The sequence below is a fragment of the Rosa chinensis genome, chromosome 6, assembly GCF_002994745.2.
Source record: "Rosa chinensis cultivar Old Blush chromosome 6, RchiOBHm-V2, whole genome shotgun sequence".
Lineage (NCBI taxonomy): Eukaryota > Viridiplantae > Streptophyta > Magnoliopsida > Rosales > Rosaceae > Rosa > Rosa chinensis.
Genome location: NC_037093.1, coordinates 16,432,508 through 16,452,444, shown reverse-complemented (window position 1 = coordinate 16,452,444; position 19,937 = coordinate 16,432,508). Strand labels below are relative to the sequence as shown.

At 37.4% G+C, this 19,937-nt stretch overlaps 1 long non-coding RNA gene and 1 pseudogene across 6 annotated transcripts; both read left to right on the top strand.

The window, feature by feature from the left end:
• The first annotated feature begins 30 nt into the window (after positions 1 to 30).
• Positions 31 to 7,194, top strand: LOC112171927. 6 transcript variants are annotated; one of them, XR_005801576.1, is made up of 13 exons: positions 31 to 89; positions 1,619 to 1,762; positions 1,884 to 1,945; positions 2,332 to 2,390; positions 4,143 to 4,207; positions 4,301 to 4,376; positions 4,491 to 4,612; positions 4,839 to 5,110; positions 5,207 to 5,346; positions 5,500 to 5,668; positions 5,758 to 5,827; positions 6,474 to 6,617; positions 6,741 to 7,194. It is a non-coding gene; the product is annotated as an uncharacterized LOC112171927 (long non-coding RNA). The 6 variants fall into 6 exon arrangements; XR_005801573.1 differs by lacking the exon at positions 4,143 to 4,207 and adding an exon at positions 794 to 904 and having other exon boundaries at positions 75 to 89; XR_002925178.2 differs by lacking the exon at positions 4,143 to 4,207.
• Positions 7,195 to 10,319: 3,125 nt separating this feature from the next.
• Positions 10,320 to 15,923, top strand: LOC112170930 (annotated as a pseudogene).
• The last annotated feature ends 4,014 nt before the right edge of the window (positions 15,924 to 19,937 follow it).

The following is a 19,937-nucleotide window of genomic DNA, read 5'->3' as shown; positions in this document are numbered from 1 at the left end:
TATCGTCCCAAGTAGAGGACTGGAGAATGAAAAGCTGTAATTTTTACTGATGCAGCATAGCATTGTCTGGACTAGTGTTACGAATACAGGTTTACATTTTCAAATTCTCCCTTTCTTTGATATCTTTGGAGTTTCAAAAGTGGTTTGTAATATCAACTCTTTGTTGGCATTATCCATATGTGTGGATAGAGTTGAACAAGTTTCCCTAGCCCGGTTCCATGTAACTAAAAAAATGCAAAATTGCATCAGTGAAAGGAATATTAAATTTGTAATTTAGAAGCTTGATCTAGTGCACTAAATCTACTTCACTAAACTCATCGATGAACTTGTAGACGTTTTCTCTTCCAATAGCCAATCTCAAGGTCTTTCTATTTTCTGAGTTTATAGCATCATTTTCTGAATTTATTTCCTCATTCATCAAGTAAAGAGTTTAGATCATGATTGTTTCAATCAACCACCATGCCAAACATATATTCACAATTTTTGATTAGAATGATATTACTTGAAGGCATGATTTAAGATATGGAAATCACGTTTATTCACATGCACTGTCCAATTAATGCAATGTAATTCCAATGATTTTTTTCTTTCATTTTATCAGTTTCTTGTTGCGTTACCACTTACCACTACATTATATTGAACTTGAGAAATATCTGTGTAAAATATGTGCATGCCTTAATTTGTTCCTGCAGGTAAATATAGTTTCCTCTAGTGGAACCATACACTGTTCCAATATGCATACAACTTTGCCAGCTCATCAGTTGAAATTTTGCATTTGCATGTTCATTGGCAGTCCTATTCTAAGCTACTGAAAGGTTTAAATAACAAGAGGCTGGGATATGAGAAGAAAGGTCTTCCAAAAGACGAAGCACCACCTTGCCTGCACAAGCTTGACTTTACAAAGGTAGTAATTCTATCCTTCATCATTCCATTATTTGAAGTAGCTAGCCTTTACATTCAAACAATGTGCTGCTTTCTTTTTTGAAGAACACATACTACAAGAAATATAGAAAACTGATAATGTGGTGTCCTAATTGTCGTATTTGTTTACTAATTTGCTTGCCTGCATCTCAAAATATCAATCACAATCTACACAAAATGGATCTGTTGCTTTGCATATTATTTGTCCTTGTGGTCAAGTGTATTTTCAAAGCAACCAGCCTCTTCCAACTTTACCTTAGAAACCAAAAATTTTCCCTTCAGAAAAGCAGGTATTGGAAACTATGAGTAGAGGGAATTGCTTTAATGCTTTGTATGGATTACGATAGAACAAATGCATCTAATATTCACTTATACTCTGCATATGGCCATATCAAAGATGTAGATGCTGTTGGTCATAATATGTCCTTATTGGACCTTTGTACTTGTATTTTAATAATATGTTACTAGTCCTGAACTATGATCAAATCTAAGACTACTTAATTTCAATCAAAATTTTCAAATAGAGGAAACTGAGTGATGATGGTGATTAGAGAGTTCTTGAAGTATATTGAAACTCAGATCTCTAGCTACTTAATGAGTTAATGAAATAATGATCTACATTTGTCGAGAATTGAAGGACAATATATTTGTGTTATTGATCTCTAGCTGTTTATATCTTAATTTCTCTGGTTGGCAGATTTGGGTTGATGGGAACAATTTTGAGTCGTTTCTTGTTGCTGTGGTGGTTTTGGAGGACAGGACAGCCAGCTGAACATCATTTCATCGATGACTGTGGATCATTGTGTCAAAATCTGAGGGCAAAATATGAACTTTGGATGAGGTATTTAGTAGGAAACAGCTAGTATGTTCATAATTGTCTAAATTCCCTGTTGCCAATTTCATGCATGCACTACCGTAATGTTTTCTCATCTAGTCATCTGACATGGAATACATTCCTACAGTTTCGAGAGGATACATGCAAGATTGGCTGTCCCACTGTCCGTGCGGCTACGGAAATTACAGAGTAAATCTCAGCCCTCATCAGCAGTGTAGGGTGCATTCATCCACTCTTTGCAATACTTAGTTGATCTGGAAATTACGCTTCTACCCTCTCTCTTTTCTTAAACTACAGTCTTGCCGTTCGCAGCAATCTGGGTTTAAGCTAATGTTGCTTTGTCTGAAGTTTGAACCCAGATTAGAAGCAATCGATTAGAGCCGCTTATGAACAGTGAATTGTTTAGATTGCTTAATCAAAACAGTTTGTGGGTTGCTATTTTGATTTCGGATTCAACTGCTAATATATGCAACATTCGCTTATGGGGCCTTAGACATGTTGGCGAGAAAGAATAAAAGCCCTTACTATGGCTTAATTAGTTTGGTTTCCTGGATTGCTAATCTTACTTTGTTTAGGTTCTGGTGTAGAGATATTCACGTCATGCTCAACCCGATAAGCATCCATTCTCTATAAGGTGATTATTTGATTTCCAATTTTTGTTTTCCGATTCTATTTCATAATTTTTTTTTTTTTTTTATGTTTAAGCACAGCCCCATTTCATTCTAATATATATGGAGGTACTTCTAAATACGATATTAAGCACATGCTATGATTTTGATTGATTTACATAGAGATTATCTGAAACTTACAGTTAGCTTTGAAATCTTATGGTAGTTGCATAATTCCTTTTCTGTTGAGGTGTTATATCAGAGGGTCCCATAAAAGAGTAATGTGTGGCAGAAATTGGTCGTACCGTAACTGCCTATACTATGAGGACATGAAATACAAGCCTTGTTCTGTAAAGTTTGCACCAAACAATAAGCAACACACTTAGAATCATAACCATCATTCTCCCACTCATACCCACTGACTTCATTCACATATCCTTCTATTTTTCCTGCCCTGCCAAGCAAAACTCCCTACCATTCTATTCCTCTTACTTGCCAAGAAAGAGTTACACTATTCTGTTCTGGATGACATGGTCTTTCCACCTTAAAATGACTCCCTTTCACCTAACTATGCACTAGTATATATAGTTATATACCCTCCCCCTTCTTCACCTCATGCTCAACTTCTCCACCTTAGTACCTTACTCTCTCTTCCTAAATCAATCCACAAACACATCAACAGTAAAACAATGACACCCCAATACCTCCTCACTATTCTTTTTCATGATCTTCTTCTTCCATTTGCACATAACTTCTGCTGGAGACAATGATACCCCAATACCTCTTCTCACTATTCTTTTTCGCGATCTTCTTCTTCCATTTGCACATAATTTCTGCTCAATCTCCAGCAGTTGCATATGTGCTTCAGAATGCCTCTAGCTGCATATTTGCTATTCCTTTTGGATTACTATTAATTTGAAATAGCAAGCAGCTGCAGTATAAGCCCCTAAGCTTTCATTTAGTATTAATAGACGAGATGCTTAGCCTATAGCCCTAGCTGCCCTCTTTAGATCTTTAAAGCGGACTCCTTGTAATTCGCTTTTTGTTTATTCAATAAAAAGCTGTTTCTTTTCCAAAAAAAAAAAAAAAACAAGAGGCAGAATAGTTCCTGTAACTTGGCACGAGTTGTTTGGGGTGCAATCTGGTGATGGATTTTCACCCGGTCTGTACCTGTGTTTGGTCTATTGAACACTTTTAAAGCATAAATGTACCTCATTTTTGTGTAAGAGGCAAAATAAACTTGCAAGGAACATTTTTGGTCATGGAGACTTGGTAGTTTTGTTACTGAAAAGGCCAATAAAAGACTATTTTTGTTTTGATTTTTGTAGCATTATCAATATGAAATTATTTTTTCATTCTCAAATGAAATTTGCCATCCTTAATCTATTTCCATACATATATGCTCTGCCTGTTTAAAATGCTAGGTTTTCCAAGAAAAAAAAATTTAAACCATGTGGATACAATCCAATTTAGCAAGCACTTATAGTTTATTCTTCAGGATTTGTTGCTTTTGCCAAGAAAACATGTTAGGACGTCATTCTGCAAGAAGCTTGTTAGAACAATTGGTTGCTTTCTATTTGGTGATGTTAGTGGTAACTGATAAGGGGTTCAAACTGCATCTTCCACGTATCTTAATTTTATCAGATTGATTAAAGTTGGGGGTTGTACTGTAACCCTCCACTAGGGGAAATTTATATTTTCATATTGGCAGAAGTTGGATCCCATAGTACGTAGATCAAATTATGCTGAAATCTTTGTGGTTGGCCATCAAATTACAGATTTTCTACCAACTAATTAAACTAAGGGTACTAATACAATTTTGAGTAAATTCATCCTGTGAAAGGTGCTTATTTGCAGATTTATTTTATAGTTTATATTTTTATCAAAGTAACTTTGTTGATGTATTACCAATACATGGCTAACGTTTATATGGCAGCAAGTTGGCAAATCTGCAGAAGGGCCTAATAAAAGCAAAACCGGCACCTCTCTTGGACAAGCTTGTTTTTGACAAGGTCAGTTATTATTCCTTCACCTTTCTATTCTTGAAATATCTGGTTTTACATTCGAACAATGCATTACTTCTATCTTATGTGTTACATTCTAACAAACTGTGTTATTTGCGGTAGATAAAACAAGAGCTAGGAGGACAAGTTCGTATAATGTTGTCTGGTGCTGCACCTTTGCCCAGGCATGCGGAGGAATTTATCAGAAGGATATGATATGGTTGACTGCATAACATAATGAATAGGTACATATTATACTTGAATCAGTTAAATCATAGTGAAGATCAAGAAAATTGTACAAGGTTAAGTATTCATGGTATATGTGTTTGACCTATGAGATGTCAGTATGAATGCTTTTTTTGTGCTCATTCAAATGACCTCAAGTTTCTAAATCAGCTACCACAAGACATTAGAAGCAGATATATATGAAACGGAGAGAACTACATTTCCTCAGTTTGTTAAATTGTGTAGGCCTTACTGAAAGCTGTGGTGGTTGTTTTACGTCCCTTAGCAATGTTTATCCTATGATTGGAACTGTTGGTGCCCCCTGACAACTATTGAAGTGCGGCTTGAGTCGGTCCCAGAACTAGGATATGATGCACTTTCTAGTGTGCCATGTGGAGAGATTTTCCTAAGAGGAAAAACCTTGTTTTCTGGTTACCACAAGTGACAAGATCTAACTGAAGAGGTCCTTATTGATGGGTGGTACCGTACAGGTAAATGTGTACAATACTAGAAATGAGGTACTTTCTTGGTTGATGCTCAATCTTTTGGTTTCTTTTCAAGAGGGTGCCTTCAAAATTTTTGTTGATGATTCATTTTGAGTGGATGGATCACAGGTGATATAGGAGAATGGCAGCCTAATCGAGCAATGAAAGTTATAGACAGGAAAAAGGAAGTATTTAAACTGTCTCAAGGTGAATATGTTGCTGTGGAAAGCGTTGAAAGCAAATACTTGCAATGCCCCCTTGTCACATCGGTATGTCACTAACTTCTGTATTCTACAATAAATTAGTTTGTGTTCGTCTTTGTGCTACATTTGAATTTTGTGGTTGTGTCCTCTACCCTTCTTTCATGTTATCTGAAGTTACGGATGGATATCTTTACATCTTAACTTTCATCTGGTCAGCAGATATGGGTTTATGGGAACCGCTTTGAGTCATTTCTTGTTGCTGTGGTTGTTCCTGGCAGAAAGGCCTTGGAGGACTGGGCAGCTGAGCATCATTTGACTGATGATTACAAATCATTGTGTCAAAACCTGAGAGCAAGAAATTACATTTTGGATGAGCTTAATATTACGGGTCAGAAACAGCCAGTATCCATTGCTGTTCCTAAATTCATGCTATGTTGATTAATTAGTCATCTGACTAAAAAGACATTTAAATTGCAGCTTCGAGGGTTTGAGTTGTTAGAAGCAGCTTCAAAATTGTGTGCAGATGGCAAAGAAGGAACATGATGAGGTGGACTCTAATCTCTTCTCTCGACTCCAATCTTGCTTGTATTGGGAGGAATTTTCTTAGTTGATAATTTCTTTATACTTTTCTCTCCAAGTACTTGTTGGCAAAGGACTGGTCATTAATTTGCAATGACATAATACCTATGTATTACAATTAGGTGTTTTATTAAAGATTAAAAATCAATCAAATTTCCCTTTTTGTATTGGGGATGTCTCTATCTGTTCTTCACAACCTGTTATTCCCTCATTAAATAGTCAAAAGCTAGGGCTTAAAAAAAAGTATACACGAATATACACATCTAGAATAATTATTGTACAAACCTCAGTCAAGTGGCAACATCACTGATCTATAGCATTAACAAGAGGATATAAAGGTAAGCTTTCACCACCACTGCATGTACTCATATTAATCACTGAGCAAGTGAAACGAAAAAAGCATAAAATGAAATCCAATACAGTATCTGGTTTGAAAAGGATATGCGGTAATGTTGGTAAGTTTCTATAGAAGCAGGATAACCCCACATTTGGTCTACATTCCTCAGTGGATGAGTTTGTATAGTTGATCTTTGCACAAACATTTGATTTGTACAAATTAGTTCCTGTTTTGTGTTTTGAAGCCTGTTGATATCTTAACTTTCTCTGGTTGGCAGAATTAGGTTTCCGGGAACAACTTTGAGTCGTTTCTTGCTGCTGTGGTGACTTTGGTGGACAGGACAGATAGCTGAACATCATTTGACCGATGACTTTAGATCATTGTGTCAAAACCAGAGGGCAAGATATGAATTTTGGATGAGGTAAATAGTAAGAAACAGCTAGTATGTCGACAATTGTCTGAAGGATGAATTCCCTGTTGCTAATTTCATGCATGCACGTACTATCATACTCATCTAGTCATCTGACATGGAATGCATTTACAGTTTCCAGATTCTGGGGAAAATCACGTTGACATGGAGAGTGATCTCTCAGAACTTTCAAATGAGAGAGTACATGCAAGATTGGCTGTGCACCTGTCCGACTGTCTGTGCGGCTGCTGAAATTACTGAGTCATCAGCTACTACCAAATGTCGTGTGTGGCTGCAGTAACTCCATTTGTTAAAATCTCGTTTATGCATCCCGTCTACTGCTGCCTTCTTAGTAGATGAGTTATTTTTGAGTCTTTATACCAGTGTAGTGGTGTTCCTCAGATGCTGCATGGTGCTTCTAGTAATGCCACGACGATAGGATGTAAACCCTCTGTATATGGAGGTCACGGTCCATGAAGATAGGGACTTCTCATAAAGGTTTGGTGAATATATTGGTCAATAGGCAGTCATGATTATGAAAGATGATGATGATGACCTTGAAAGTGGAAAACCAATTGCATTTACTTCAGAGAATAATCTCCCAAGTCATTTCCTAGTTCCAGCATTTGTGATCATTAATGTTTTTTGGTGCCTGCTATTTTTGGTGACTCGCATGGCATTCCTGACTAAGGCTTCTTGGGGCTTGTTTTGATGCATGAATCGCTACTTGCTTTACTGATTCGTGCTGCCTTGCTGCTTTGTTTGTTTCTTGCTATGCTTGCTGGTTGAAGATTTTCTCTCTAATTCAGCTGCATTTTTGTTTCTTTTCTGTTTTCGAGGTCGGGAAATTTCCTCTGCCAACTGATTTAGTTTGCGGCGTGGCTCTGTAATTTTATTTAATTTTAATGTTGGGGGGAATGGGGGTCAAGAAAAGAACAAACTATCTGATTTAGTTTGCTGTGTGCCTCTGTAATTTTATTTACTTTTAATGTTGAGGGTGAAGAAAAGAACAAACTATCGACTTATCACTCAAGTCAGAGCGCATTCTGCACTTATTTGCAATAAGGTGTGGATATTCTTTCAAATGTGTTTATATCTTTGTTTTTGTTTTTGCTTTGCAAATGTAAGTTTGTAGTTCTCTTCAACAGAGATACATTGATCCACTTTTTCACAATACTCCATTTCCCAAACAATCACGTAGAGGGTCCTTTTGAAGAATGCGTGAGAAAATTTTGTGTTCTTTCTACTGAATCTTCAAAATATGAGTAGAAACTTGAGCATACTTCATTTTCTTTGATGTGTAGAAAGAATGGTCAGAAGCTATATTTCTTACTATCTGAATCATCAAAATACGAGTAGAAACTTAACAGACTTCATTTTCTTTGATGTGTAGAAAGAACTATTACTTCTGAAGATTCAGATAGTAAGAAATATAACTTCTGAAGATTCAGAACTATAACTTCATTTTCATATTTTTAAGATTCAGATAGTAAGAAATATAAATTCTGACCATTTTTTGAAAATTTTGAAGAATGCGTGACATAATAAAATCTGAGAAAAATCTAGTATAGAATTCAAAACCCCTAAAGATTAATCTCCACCAGCATAACTTCGTAAGATGTAAGATACATCATGTATTGTCGCCAATTAACTCTACTTGCACAACCCCAACTTTTGCTCCTTTCAAATAATACATGTTACAATTTCGCCATGATAAATGCCCTTGAGTAGGAGGCTTGCTGAATTAACCCAAAAAGAACAAAACTATTGATCTAGAAATGCGCACAATGTCAAAATACAATCCGACCCTCAAAATTAATAAAATCTCTTAATTACAATCCCTTGCTTCAAGGCAAAACCCTTTGATTCCGAAATACAAAGCTAATTAACAGATAGAGATGTGTGTGTTTGTTAAAAATTGCGGTTGCATTTGAATTATTTTACAGGTTGCCTACGTACTTTGGGAGGGATCAAGCCACTCGTAGTTCTAGAGTTTGTTGCTTTGGGGTTTCGACAGATAGATGACATGTCGAAATATTTTGGTTAGGTATTTGGGTGAATTTGGTTTTGAAAGAACTAGTGATTCGGTTTAAGTTGTGCATGGATGCATCTAGATGTAAATCCAGATTGCCTACATACCTTGTGAAGGGATCAAACCATTGTAGTTCAAAGTTATTTTTAGGTATTTGGGATTTCTTGGTTTTGCATTAAAAGAGTTTTCATTTTAAGTTTCGAAGTATTTTTTTATTTTTTTTATTTCGAAGTAACTTATGAAGAACATTGACGTGCTTGTTGATTTAAATAAGGCAATAATTTTTAGTCCATCACCGAACCTAGACATGAACTAATTAACTTTTCTGTCAAAATACAGCACATCGTATGGGCTATCTATCCATCATTTAGAACTTGCTATTCCCTCATTCAAATGCAGTTGAGTTCATCCTCAACCGTGCTGAGATTTCATTAGCTTTTGTCACGAGAACAAAATCCTTGGTGTGAGTTATCTTATAAACTTTTTGACATTATCTTAGATAGTTAGATGCGTAAATACAATGTTGTCTTATATTGTGGTACTAGGATCTTCATAATTTAATTTCATTGTACTAAACATGATATATGTGCAAAAGTGACTTGCCTTGTGTATTTTTACTGTTCTTACTGTTGTCACTTCCGTTTTTATATAAGCTATTTCCTTCTCCTTTTCTTGTTTTCCATTTTCACATGGTATTCTTTGTGCAGATTTTATCTTGCCTACCAAACTGTTCTGTACATTTAAAAAGTAGGTGATAAGCTATTTCTTTGGATATTGATGTTTGAGGTGCAAGCTGTTAGGATTGTGCATAAGTTGACTGCATATCATAATTAATATATACTTGAATCAGTTCAAATCATAGCGAGGATTCAGGAAATTAAACAAGGTTAAGTATTTAACTCAACGTGCTTTCTCATCTTAATTCATTATATATGTGTTTGGCCTATGAATGCTTTTGTGGTCATTGAAATGACCTTAATTTTCTAAATTAGCTACCACAACACACCAGAAGCAGATATATCTGAAAAGAAGAGATCTACATTTCATTAGTTTGTTAAATCGTGCAGGCCTTACTGAAAGCTGTGGTTGGTTTCCCCCTGACAACTATTGAAGCATGGCTTGAGTTGGTCCCAGAACTGGGATATGATGCAATTTCTAGTGTGCCACGTGGATGTTGGAGAGGAAAGATCCCACATTGGAAAAGTGACAAATAAAATATAACTTATAAGTGGGTGACTCTTACCCAATTTTACCGAGGCCTTTTGTGATTAAAACCTAACACCTATCGAGTGGTTAAGTTGGGACAGTATCGGTACAATGGTGGGCCACGGGCCACGCTTGTCGCTGTTTAACAGTGGAGAGATTTCCCTGTGAGGATTTCTCAGGGAATTATGCATGCAAAGTAGAATCATAGCCCAAAAAAAAAAAAAGAGCAGAAATCATATCATATCATATTTTTATTCTTTTTTCAGTCTGTTAATTGGAACTTGGAAGAAGTTAAAATCAGAAAACAGGTCAAATGGCCCAAAAAGAAAAATGGGTAAGAATTGAAAACTGTGTAAATGAAAAATGGCCCATACAGGTCTCGAAACCATGAGCTTCGCGTTATTAGCATAACGCTCTAACCAGTTGAGCTGATATGCCAGTTGATAAGTTGGATAAGAATTAGATACAAGCTGCGAATGTGGTAGTGGGATATGAGCACTTAGAAAGGCTCACTTGTGTGATTTGATTCAAATTGTTAGTATGAGATGACGGCTGAAACTCTGTTTTCACTGGCAGTGACTCTGTTAAGAGGAACCCAAGCGGTCAAATGCTTGGTCAACGCCAAGTCGACGAGAAGAAGGTACCTTCCATTTCCATTTGAGCAATGGCAGCAACCCATTGAAACCCAGGAGCTGAATTTTGTTAATAGGAGATACTAAGGCCAATTTTGATTAATGCAAAATGACAGGCAGGTCCATATGTGTGGACTACATATCAAGAGGTGTATTATGCAGCCATTCGTATGGGTTCAGCCATCAGAAGCCGTGGTGTCAATCCTGTAAGTCACACCTCTCCACTTATGTATTTATGTATGTATATATTTGTGTGCATGTATAACATTTTTATGGAAGAAAATGTGTTCTTAGTAATATAGGTCATGTGTTATAGAGTTGATGTATAATAATGGTAGTGAGAGTGGTAACTGTGAAATGGAAAAAAGATTGCTTTTTTATTTGTTTCAATGTTTGCAGGGAGATCGTTGTGGTATATATGGAACAAATTGCCCCCAATGGATTATTGCAATGGAGGTAATAATACTGTAATGTTTTCCTTTTCATATTTGTGGATATTATGCAAGAGAATTCATTGAAGAAATGCTATGTTGACTATTGGGAGCACATTTTTGTGACTGGTGGAAGTATTGAACAACTGAATCTGATAATGGGGACTGAATCTTACTAGCAAGATTGTGACTTTTTAGCCTTATGCTTGTGTCAGGCCTGTAACAGCCATGCCATTACATATGTTCCACTCTACGACACCCTTGGTATGCTTGTTTTTTTTTTTTTTTTTCAAGAATTTTTAGTGCATGTATCATTTATTCATTTTCCAGTGGCAGATAGTGAACTTCAATGATGGTAGTCGAGTTTGACTAATTGAACGGAAATTCTAAATTGTCTGCACTTTTTCCTTTCCAAAATTGATCTACCACTTCACCATCATTTGTAAATCTGGATTGATCTGTGTTCAGTGGCTGGCTGCTGAATGCTTGGTAGTTGCCTATCAGACTCTCTGCAACAACTTGAGGGTCCTCTTTGAAACTACTGAACAGTACTAAGTGTTTGCCAGCTTGCGATCGACAACAAAGTTTCAGTAGCCAACCACCAAACATGCCAAACAGTTTTTGAATTCTAAAGGTACAAGGGGAGGTTTTGGGAAATCAGTTTGTGGGGGTCTAGGGAGAAAATTGGAAGGTGCATTTTCAGTTTCCCTTGAAATGTATTTGATTGGACATTTCATGGTTTATGTTGCAGGTGCTAGTTCATCATCAACCATGCTGAAGTTTCAATATCTTTTGAGAGAACAAAATCCCTGCTGTGAGTTATTTTCGAAACCATTAAGTCATTATCATAACTAGATATTTGTTTGAACTTTGAAGCCAATGATGTCTAATATTTTGGTACTAGAACATTCATAATCCAATTTTGTTGCAGTAAGCATGATATGAATACAAAGACCAACTTGCGTTGTATACTTCTTGGTTCCTTTCCTTATATGCACTCCGTTTTGTATAAATTTATTTTCCTCTCCTGTTCTTGTTTTGTAAGATCCTTACTCGGTAGTTCTTTCTGCAGATTATATCATGCCTTCCAAACTGTTCGACGCATTTAAAAAGTAGGTCATATACTATTTCCTTAATACTTCAAATTTGAGGCTCAAGTTGTTAGGATTGTATCTAAGGTATACATCTGCGTTGTTCAGCAATTGTCAGCTTCACAGATGTTTCTAGCACTCAAAACAAGGAAGCAGAAGAACTGGGGTATCTTGCTTTTCGTGGGAGGAATTCTTTCAGTTGGTAACTTCTCAACACTGTTTTCTCATATAAGTTCTTGTTTTCAGTAAAGGATTGGCCGTTAACATGCAACGATATGATATCATATATTATCTTTCATTTTCTCATGGAGATTCAGATTGTGAACTACCTCCAAAACAGAGGACTGCTGTTTGCACAATAATGTATACAAGTGGAACGACTGGAGAACCAAAAAGCGTAATCGTTAGTAATGCAGCATTAATGTCAGAAGTATTGTCAAAGACAATATACTTTTCCTAACAGATAGGGTGGTAAATACCTTAACACAGTTAACATCTTCAATTTTATATATTTTTAACACATTGATGTTTCTGAATTAATGCTTATTCTGCCTCTCTAAAAAAAAAAAAAAACAACAACAACAACAAGAGGCAAAATAGCTCCTGTAACTTGGCACGAGTTGTTTGGGGTGCAATCTGGTGATTAATTTTCACCAGGTCCTGTACCTATGTTTGGTCTATTGCACAGTTTTGAAGCATAATTCTACCTCATTTACATGTCAGAGGCAAATAAACTTGCAGAGAACATGTTTTGATCATGGAGATTTAGTAGTTATGTCGCAAAAACGGCCATTACAAGGCCATTGTTGTTTTGGATTTTGGAGCATTATCAAAATGAAATTATTTCCTGATTCTTAAATGAAAATTGCGATCCTTATTCTGTTTCCGTACATATATGCGGTGCCTGTCTAAAATGCTATTTATACAGACAAAAATTTAAATCCTGTAGATGCAATCCAATTTAGGGAGCAGTTATAGTTTATTGTGACATCTTCAAGATGTGTTGCCATTGCCAAGACATGATTGATAAAAGTTGGGGGTTGTACTGTAACCCTCAACTAGGGGAAATTTCATTTTGACAGAAGTTGGATCCATATTAGATCAAATTATGCTTAAAGCTTTGTGGTTGGCCATCAAATTACAGATTTTCTACCAACGTACTAGTACAATTTTGGGTAAAGTCATCCTCTGAAAGGTGCATATTTGCAGATCTATTTTATAGTTCATATTTTTTCCAAAGTAACTCTATTGAAGTTTACCAATAGATGGTTAAGGATTATATTTTTTATGAAGTTTAGTTACTGAACTCAATTAACAATTTGGCATTTCCCTGATGGCAATAATATTGACTACTGACAAAAAATTAATTGTATTACGGTGTACAGAAGAAGATTCATATTTTTCGTTTCTCCCGTCGGCCCATATATATGACCAAATAATCGAGAGCTATTGCATCTACAAGGGATCTTCAATAGGCTTCTGGCGAGACATAAGTATATGTGTCATTCTTGCTATGTTTTTTTTTTCTTGTTTCCTTACCGAAACTTGATTGGTATTCTCTTCTTTACTTACCAATTTCAACATCTGTTCAATGTGATTGCCGTTGGACTTACAGGATGTCAGGTTTTTACCGGATGACCTTCAGGAGCTAAAGCCTACTATGTTTTGTGGGGTTACTCGAGTGTATGATCGTATATACACTGGTAAAACAGATTCATCAATATGAACTGTATACATTTTTGTCCTGGAATTTCTTTGTTGTTAATATTTGGCTGGAATATTGTTTCCGAAGGTATTGCTAGTAAAGTTTCATCTGGTGGTACGGTGTGCTGAGGAAGACCCTTTTCCAGTATGCATATAACTAGTACGTCTCAATAAGACCTCCTTTTTTGTTTGCATTTGGATTCCTACTATAAACTAATTGATATTTGTATGGCCGCAGGTTGGCAAATCTGGATAAGGGTTAACCACAAAAAAAATGCGGCACCTCTCTTGGACAAGCTTTTGTTTCACAAGGTCAGTCATTCTATCCTTCACCCTTCTATTATTGAAATATCTGGTTTTACATTCAAACAATGCATTACTTCTATTTTATGCATTACATTCTAACAAACCGTTTTACTTACAGTAGATAAAACAAGCATTAGGAGGACGAGTTCGTATAATGTTGTCTGGTGCTGCGCCTTTGCCCAGGCATGTGGAGGAATTTTTTAGGGTCACCAGCTGCAGCACTTTATCACAAGGATATGGTACGGTTGACTGCATATCATAATGAATATAACATATAATCAGTTAGATCATAGTGAAGATTCAGGAAATTATACGAGCATAAGTATTCAACTCACTGTGCTTTCTCACCTTAATTTGTGGTATATGTGTTTGACTTTTGAGACGTCGAGTATGGATGCTTTTGTACTCATTCAAATAACTTTAATTTTCTAAATCCGCTACCACAGCACATCCGAAGCAGATATATACGAACAAAGAGAACTAGAGTTCATCAGTTTGTTAAATCTTGTAGGCCGTACTGAAAGCTGTGGTGGCTGTTTTACGTCCATTGGCAATGTTTATCCTATGATTGGAACTGTTGGTGCCCCCCTGACAACTATTGAAGCACGGCTTGAGTCAGTCCCAGAACTGGGATATGATGCACTTTCTAGTGTGCCACGTGGAGAGATTTGCCTCAGAGGGAAAACCTTGTTTTCTGGTTACCACAAGCGACAAGTTCTCAGTCCTTATTGATGGGTGGTTCCATACAGGTAAATGTCTACAAAACTAGAAATGAAGTAAGTTCTTGGTTGATGCTCAATTTTTTGGTTTCTTTTCAAGATGGCGCCTTCAAAATTTTTGTTGATGATTAATTTTGAGTGGATAGATCACAGGTGATATTGGAGAATGGCAGCCTAATGGAGCAATGAAAGTTATAGACAGGAAAAAGAACATATTTAAACTGTCTCAAGGTGAATATGTTGCTGTGGAAAGCATTGAAAGCAAATACTTGCAATGCCCCCTTGTCACGTCGGTATGTCGCTAACTTCTGTATTCTACTTGTATGATGAATGACAGGACTAACCTTTATTTCATCAATAAATGAGATTGTGTTCGTCTTTGTGTTACATTTGAATTTTGTGCTAGTGTCCTCCACTCTTCTTTCATGTTTTCTGAAGTTACAGACGGATATCTTAACATCTTAACTTTCATCTGGTCGGCAGATTTGGGTTTATGGGAACAGCTTCGAGTCATTTCTTGTTGCTGTGGTTGTTCCTGGCAGAAAGGCCTTGGAGGAGTGGGCAGCTGAGCATCATTTGACTGATGACTACAAATCATTTTGTCAACCTGAAGGCCAGAAAATACATTTTGGATGAGCTCAATAGTACGGGTCAGAAACAGCAAGTATGTGCTCCATCCCTGTTTCATGCTATGTTGCTTAAGTTTATTCATCTGACTTGCAAGACATTTTTATTGCAGCTTCGAGGGTTTGAGTTGTTAAAAGCAGTTCATTTGGAACCAAACCCCTTTGACATAGAGAGGGATCTCATGACTCCAACTTTCAAACTGAAAAGACCCCAATTACTCAAATATTACAAGGTATGATTTTCTACTTGGATAAGAAAAGGTTGGAACTTTAATAAGTTAATCCTAAAAATGTATGTTGAATTACATCATCTGCAGGACCGAGTTGAAAAACTTTATAGTGAAGCAAAGGGTGGAAAGGTATAAGAACAGAGCTGGAAGCAACTATTGGATAAATCTAGCTACATCACTTTCCCAAAATTTCAATTGCCTGCTCTTTTGTTGATGAAAAACTACTTATGACTTTAAAGAATATCTCGCAGGGATTTACCCATATTGACCTTTGTTCTAAGTTTGTGTATAAATAAGTAAAGATCTTAATTAAGATCTTTACTGAAGTATGTTGTAAAATGAAAGTGAAAGTGTTTCAGAAAATGGAGAGAGCTTTGCTTCAAAGAACTTGAGAGAGAGAGAGAGAGAGAGTTTTGATGCAGAGAGGGAGAGTGGTATTTTCTGTTTTCTTCATCTTCCATGTATGAGAAATGGACTACATATATAGTGGAAGACAAGGAACATATATCCTAAAGTCCTCCATAAAACAAGGACCCTTAAAGTCCTCCCTAAAACATGAATCCCCTAAAACTAGGAAAACATCTTCTAATATACAACAATTTACATGATATAGCCATAATAGTTTACAACACTCCCCCTTGGATATTTCATGTCAATAGTGTTGCCTAGGCTGTGCGCTTTTAAGTTGCCTCGTCAAAAACCTTGCCAAGTAATAAAAACTCTGTGGGAAAAAACAACCTTGGTCGAAGGAGAAAAAGAGCACAACGCGCATGAGTGTGGAGTAGTAATATCACAGCTTCGGAGATAAGTGGAGTCTTCTTATTAGCATCATAAGTAGGTAGTATGTCTACGAGAGGGATGCATTTAGATTTGCTACACCAAAACCTTGCCCGGTAAACCCAGTGGGAAAAACCCGTGGTCGAAGGGAAAAGATGAGCAAATGCATATATATTGAATCAAAACATCTTCAGGATGTAGTATAAGTGGGGCGACCATGCTAAAGATGTGCCTCGTTAAAACCTTGCCAGGTAATAAAACCCAGTGGGACAAAATAACCCTGGACGAAGGACAAAAGAGTACACGATGGTCAAGTGGGTATGCTTCTGGATACTCCCCCTGATTCAACTCCCCCTGAAAATTACATGTTAGGTAATTCAGATAATTTACGTAGACCAATACCTTGTACATGCTTCTGGAATGTAGACTTTGGTAGTGACTTAGTGAAGAGGTCTGCACGATTGTCTTCAGATTGAATCTGCTTGACCTCAATCTTCTGATGCTCCTGTTGTTGCTTATTGAAGAAAAACTTTGGTGCAATATGTTTGGTGTTGTCTCCTTTGATGTAACCTGTCTTCATTTACTCGATGCAAGCAGCATTATCCTCGTGGATAGTGGTTGGTTCATCAGTGGTGGAATGCAGTCCACATGTGCTTTGAACATGCTTTGTGATGGCTATCAACCATATACATTCACGTATTGCGTCGTGAAGGGCTAGAATCTCAGCATGATTCGAAGAGTTAGCAACAAGGGTCTGTTTCATAGACCTCCAAGAAATTGCAGTATTCCCAATGGCAAAGACATAACCAGTTTGGGAACGCGCCTTGTGCGGGTCTAATAGATAGTCTGTATCAGCATATCCAACAAGGCTCATTCTAAGGATCAAATGGGTTTGATCGATTCCTTGATGCATAGGGATACTATAACCCCATGTCCGCCGTACCTCTACGGTAGCGAAAAATGTCTTTTATGCCATTCCAGTGGCGGCGTGTTGGCGCAGAGTTATATCTAGCTAACAAGTTCACATCGAATGAGATGTCCTGTCTAGAGCATTAAGCCAAGTACAATAATGCGCCTATTGCACATAGATATGGGACTTCTGGCACCAATATCTCTTCATTATCATATGCAGGACGATACGGTTCTCTCTAGACTTCAGACGACCATGGGTGTGCTTGCTTTTATCCTCATTAAAGCATCTTAACATCTTCTGGATGTAATTTGGATGATGGACCAAAATTTCATCTGCACTGTGCTCGGGCTCCAAGTCGAGACAATAATTTGTTCTCCCAAGGCCTTTCACCTCAAATTCCAACTTCAGGTGCTTTGCGGTTTCCTTGATCTCTTCAGGAGTATCAATCAAATTCATGTCATTGACATAGACTGCTATAATTGCAAACCCGGAACTTGTTTCCTTAATAAACACGCATGGATATAGTTTATTATTCACATATCCCATCCCGATCAAATATTCACTTAGACGGTTATACCACCTCCGTCTAGATTGTTTCAATCCATAAAGTGAAGCCTCAAAACTAGTGAAGAGCGTGTTCCGTGGTCTAGAACTATTTGGATCGGGTATATTAAGTCCTTCAAGAACTTTTATGTATCTCTGTATCATGATCCCCATAGAGATAAGTTACGACCATATTCATAAGCTGCATATTCAGTTTTTCGGAAACTACCAAACTGATAAGGTAGCGGAACGTTATGACGTCCATTACGGGAGAATACGCCTCCTTGTAATCAATCACAGGGCGTTGAGAAAATTCTTGCGCCACTAGACGAGCCTTGTGTATCACAATCTCATTTTTCTCATTACGCTTCCTTACAAATACCCATTTAAATTCTACGGGTTTAACATGGGGAGGTGTAGGAACAATAGGTCCAAACATCTTTCTCTTTGTCAAGGAATCCATTTTGACCTGGATTGCTTATTTCCTTGTTAGCCAGTCATCTTTTCATTGATATTGATCAACAAAGTAAGGTTCGAGGTCATCGCATATTATAGTTTCGGTGGCCACCGCAAATACTAATATATCATCAATGATAATCTCATTCCGATTCCAAATCTCACTAAATTTACCGAGATATCTCTATTCTTGGGAGTGGGTTCAAATGTTGGAGCGTCCCCCAACATCGTCTCTTCTAGGACAGGCCCATAATCCGGGTTCACCTCATGAGATGAATAGGTTTGAGATTGCGATGTCAAGATGATTCGTTTGTGCCAAGTTTACCCTCTTCTGGGGATAAGAATCCTTCGAACCTAATGGTCTACCTCACTTCTGGGCAGGGACATATGACTGGTTAGCCGCCATGGTCGTACCTCGTCCATCTGGGACGACACATCCTACAGGGACGTCTATCCTTGCAGGCACATTTGCAGCAGGTATATATGATCTCGTCACTTTAGCTAGATCAGAGAAAGCGTCTGGCATATTTTGGGCTACACTCTGTAGATCTAGAATTCTCCGCACTTCATTATCATATTGTGCGGTTCGGGGATCAAGATGAGACATAGTGGGGACATTCCACGTCAATTCACGTCGTTCATCAGGAACGGTAACGTTCTTATCTCCCCTAACGGCGGGAAGACTGTCTCATCAAAGTGACAATCCGCAAATCTAGCGGTAAAGAGATTGCCTGTCAAGGGCTCTAAAGAGCATATAATGGATGGGATTCATAATCAACATACACGCCCATCCTTTGTTGAGGACCCAATTTTGTACGTTGTGACGGCACAATTGGCACGCGGACTGCATACCCAAATGCGCGTAAGTGCGAAACATCAGGTTCGTACCTAGTCACCAACTGTAATGCGGAGTAAGGTTGGTAGTAGTGGGCCTCAACGGGACCAACGTAGCTGCATGCAAGATTGCATAGCTCCATGCAGAATTTAGAAGCTTGGTGCGCATTACCAAGATTCTATCTGCGAGACCATCTTGGGTGTGAACATAGGGAACTAAATGTTCAGCATCAATCCCAAAGGATATACAATAATCATCGAAAGACTTCAATGTAAACTCTCCGGTATTATCAAGTCTTATAGACTTTATGGGATAATCTGAGTGGTAAACCCTCAATTTCATGATCTGGGTGAGAGTTTAGCAAAAGCAGCGTTTTCTTGTGGACAATAGTGTAACATGTGATCACTTTGTCGATACATCAACCAAAACCATGAAATATTTAAATGGTATGCATGGTCGTTGGATAGGTCCACAAATTTTCCTTGCATTCTGTGCAGAAAAATGGTGTGTCTATAAACTAGTCTTTGCACACGATGATCTAGAGTTTAACATTCCTAACGAGCAAGTTTGGCGTAATGTGTTACTAAACACAAGACCCTTATTCAGAAGGGGATGCCCATGTGATAAGTTGAGGATGTGATGCATCATACTTTGACCTGGGTGTTCCAAATGGTCATGCCATAGCAAGTAGTTCTCGAATTAGTTAGCTTCTAGCTAACAAATTTCAATTTCTCCAATGTACGCTTCTGGCCGCACACTCAGAGGTTATGCAAAGCCACTCATTTTTCTCAGGGGTTTCAATGTGATAACCGTTGGTTCGAATATCCTTAA